The sequence below is a fragment of the Sinocyclocheilus anshuiensis genome, unplaced genomic scaffold (assembly GCF_001515605.1).
Source record: "Sinocyclocheilus anshuiensis isolate Anshui unplaced genomic scaffold, SAMN03320099.WGS_v1.1 scaffold863, whole genome shotgun sequence".
In the NCBI taxonomy this organism is placed as follows: domain Eukaryota; kingdom Metazoa; phylum Chordata; class Actinopteri; order Cypriniformes; family Cyprinidae; genus Sinocyclocheilus; species Sinocyclocheilus anshuiensis.
The window spans coordinates 55,524-59,974 of NW_015547725.1; the positions used below are offsets into that span (position 1 = coordinate 55,524).

The following is a 4,451-nucleotide window of genomic DNA, read 5'->3' on the forward strand; positions in this document are numbered from 1 at the left end:
TCTGAAGTAATGAATTTAGGTAAATGGGTGCAGAGCCAGTGGTGGTTTTGTAGGCAAACATTAATGCCAGTACCAGCAGCTACTGGTAGCCAGTGCAAATTGATGAACAGAGGTGTGACATGCGTTCTTTTCGGCTCATTAAAGATTAATCTTGCAGCGGCATTTTGGATTAATTGTAAAGGTTTGATAGAAGTGGCTGGAAGACCTGCCAAGAGAGCATTGCAATAGTCCAGCCTGGATAGAACAAGAGCTTGAACAAGGAGTAGTGTTGCATGTTCTGAAAGAAAGGGCCTGATCTTCCTAATGTTGTATAAAGCAAATCTGCAGGACCAGGCAGTTTTAGCAATGTGGTCTGAGAAATTCAGCTTATTATCAATCACAACTCCAAGGTTTCTAGCTGTTTTTGAAGGAGTTATGGTTGATGAGCCTAACTGGATGGTGAAATTTTGATAAAGTGATGGGTTTGTTGAAACCACAAGCAGTTCGGTCTTAGCCAGGTTGAGTTGAAGGTGATTGTCTGTCATCCAACAAGAAATGTCTGTTAGACGTGCTGAGATGCGAGCATCTTTCTTCGGATCATCAGGATGGAATGAGAGCAGGGCTTAATTTGCGCCGGAACAAGCCGGATCCTGATCCGCCACCTCCGAATTTGTCCGAAATCCGATCCGGCACCTCATTTGACAGATCCCCTCCTCACGCATCAATTAAAGACGTTCGTGTTGACCTATAGCGTGCATATCTGTTATGAAAGAGACGGGACGTGGCTGCTCTCACAAACCCGAATGCACGGATCCAATACTGATACACATGCGTTTTCTTTCTCAGATGTTCACATTTAGTTAAGACAAAACCGACTGTGCTTACAAGGATACTCGCCAGGACGGCCATTTTGATGTAATTTTTTGTGTATATTTGGTATCTTGTTGGTAAGCCAACAAGCTATGAAAAATAACTCAATTTGGTACTCGCGAGGCAGCGCGCTATGCGCGCGCTATGGACGTGACTGTGAGCGCATAGAAAACCCCCTTTGGAGCACGCGAGTATCGAATGGCTTAAACTTAAAAAGATGTGCAAATGATACAGTTTTGTGACGATGCAACAATGACTCGATTAGGCAAGTGACAATTCTGTCGACTGTCCCGAAACCCGAGCAAAAGTCTTGTATCGCAGCGTGCAGTAGTGCAGACGAGATGCGCTGTTGTGAAGCTGCTTTGACTTTGAGAGTGAGAGAGAGAGAAGACGCGGTACAGCTGAATCACTCACACTGTTTTCAAATGACTGATGTGGACTGTATGTGTGGATTTATTTACTCATCTAACCTACATGCTCTATTGAATATGTTTGCAGGAATTTTCCTCATTATAAACTCAAAAGCAGATTAAACATAACTCTATTACACAGATATTTGCAGAAAAAAAATCCATGACTTTTCCCAAACTTTTCCAGGCCTGGAAATGGCTGTTTTAAAATGTCATTACTTTTTAATTTTTTTCATGACCGTAAGAAGATGCACGCTGTTAATCACATAAGCTGGTCCTCCATTGCGCGAATGCTCTGTTACCTCTCCCTCCTCTAATCACATGCCGGATCCGTCAACTCACTTTGTTCCGGGACCTCGCAATTTACAAATTAAGCACTGAATGAGAGGTAGAGTTGAGTGTCATCAGCATAGCAGTGATATGAAAAGCCATGTTTCTGAACATTTCTGAAGATGTGACAGAACCTAGTGATGCCATGTAGACAGAGAAGAGAAGTGGTCCAAATACTGAGCCCTGAGGCACCCCAGTAGCTAGATGTTGCGACTTGGACAACTCACCTCTCCAAGATACCTTGAAGGACCTATCTGAGAGGTAAGACTCAAACCACTGGCATGTGGTTCCTGAGATGCCATTTTCCAATAGGGTTGACAGGAGAATCTGGTGGTTCACCGTATCAAAAGCAGCAGATAGATCCAGCAAAATAAGTATAGAAGATTTGAAGCCGCTCTTGCCAGTCTTAGGGCTTCAACAACTGAAAGCAAGGCAGTCTCGGTCGAATGTCCACTTCTGAAGCCAGATTGGTAGAAATGGCTTGAAGGAGATGAGATGGAATAGGATCAAGCGGACAAGTAGTAGGATGATTGGAAAGGATGAGTTTAAAGACTTCTGCCTCAGAGAGTGGAGAGAAAGATGAAAATGAGAGTATGTTTGCTGGTAAGATGTGTTTTACAGTTTGTGGTGTGGCAAATTGTGCACTGAGGTTTGTAATTGTATTAATGAAGAATGTGGTAAAGTCGTCAGCTATTAGAGTTTATTTTAGGCTATTTCATACAAGTCCATATAAAAGCAATTATGCTATGTCTAGCATTCTTTTACGGTACTGAGCATAGCAAATAAATTGGTATCCACGGTATCCACTCACATGTTTAACTTTTAGTCTGCTTGTTACGGTCAAATAAATAAATAAAAAAATAAGAAATAAATAAAAAAATTAATACAGTCACATAATATATGCAACAGCCTATATGAGACAGCCCATGATCACTAGATTTTATACAGGTGTTACTATAACGATTTTGTAAATGGTGATCAGCAACCAAATATTGATAACGTGGAAGTTACTGCCTTTTATATGCCAGTCAGAATTCAGAAATTATTTCCATTATTTCCAAAATTATTTTGCCGCATTTCCACTGCGCACGCAAGATCTGAATGGGCCAGCCGGGGCTACAGCTTACAACTACGACCTTCGAGGCCACAATCAAACAGCATAAACTGGTATTTATGATTATTTCACATAGAAGAAGGACACATGTAGGCCTATTGAATCGCGTCTGCACCGATTGGTTTGCTATCACATGGCTACTTTAAACAACTCCATTAAGCCTTTAGCCCCAAAGAGCGCACATTTAGAAAGACAATGATAATTTCTCAAATGTTCACACCTAATTTCTTTACAGAGGATGATTCTATATTACTATATTTATGTTCCAGTAAATTATGCGATCATCTGATGAGTTTTGAGCGCTCTCTCTCATCTTACTGCCATTACACAGAGTGGGGAAGAAATGTCATCAAAATTATTTTAAATAAAAAATAGCAATTTAATCAGTTTCTGTTTTTATAACATAGCTATGCCTATGATATAGGACTTAGCCTATCACACAAACAAGAGTCCTGTTTTTTTTTTTTTTCGAATATCTGCACGATCTCAAATGTACAATAAACAACAATTTGCTGAGTAACTTTCAGACACAAAATTCCGTCTTGCTCCGTCAGAAAGAAAATAGAACAAAGAGCAGAACCGCTGCGTCTCCGAACAACAGTTTTGTTCCTCAGCGTTACACGGACCAGCAAATGATTCAATCAGGCAGGGGCGTAAATTTTGTCTAACAGTTGGGTGGGACAATAAACATAAAATCTCTCAAGAGCGATTTTTGAAGGGGACACAAATAATACAGCTAAAATTGTACTTTTAAGGCGATGTATACACAGAGGAAAGCCTTACTACTATTAGTGCAGCAGGGAGACCATGCCAAATTAGACAACGTCAAGCTGTTGTGGTCGCGCCGAGATAGCGCTCGTGTCCTGTATCCGTCACAGTGTTGCCAAGTCTGCGGTTTCCCCGTGGAATTGGGCTACTTTATCACTGTTGCCGCGGGTTGTTTTTCATGTCCGCGGGTTGAAGCGACCCCAATAACGTGTATTTTATCCCCCGGAATGCGATTTTTACGGGGGGGACCCCTCGAAACGTGGTTAGCTTGGGCTAGTTTTGGGTAGCAATTGGGAGGGTTTTGTTGTAAAAAACCTGGCAACCCTTTCTGTCAAGCAGGTAACCTTATTATTGCTAACATAGCGACTCATCGAAAATTACATTGGCATCATCTGTATTAAAGAGAAAATAATCCCTTCATCCGATGTTTAAGTGAATAAAATAGCCTTGACAGCCTTGGAGTTCCACAACTATTGACTTTGTTCTCTCTCACCAGACTTGTGCGTGTAGGTGATGTAAAAGAGGAAAGCAGGCATTTGGACCAAAGCACTGTGAGGCAAGGGAGCGGAGACTCAAAATGTTTCTAAACTTAAAATGCATTTTTGCCCCGTTTGTGTTGTTTTACTATTACACAATTATTTAAAGTATAAAACATTGTTATTTACAATACACAGACTGGTTTTTAATCATATTTTTAGGGGGGGGGGGACAACCCCCGGGTTATGGTTACAGGTGAAACAGTTCTATTTCTGCATTTTCATTTAGCCTGGTGCTGTTTTTCTGAAGACCAGCATGGAAATCAACCAGCTGACTTGTCCATTCTTTTTTTTTTATACAAACAATGGTTAAAAAGGATGAAACTAATTTATTGATATCTTATTGTTTTGATGATGTTACCTCAGACTATTAATCAGTTTAACTCCCTCTCCCTCATCACATGAGGTTATGAAACTTTTTTACTCAATATACAGTACGTCGCA

General features: G+C 40.8%; 1 long non-coding RNA gene across 1 annotated transcript in view; it reads right to left on the reverse strand.

The window, feature by feature from the left end:
- Positions 1-2,223: 2,223 nt before the first annotated feature.
- Positions 2,224-4,451, reverse strand: part of LOC107704256 (uncharacterized) — a 28,496-nt gene continuing 26,268 nt past the window's right edge. Inside the window, exon 4 of the long non-coding RNA XR_001635935.1 lies at positions 2,224-2,233. This is a non-coding gene — a long non-coding RNA (uncharacterized LOC107704256). The remainder of the gene's footprint in view (positions 2,234-4,451) is intronic.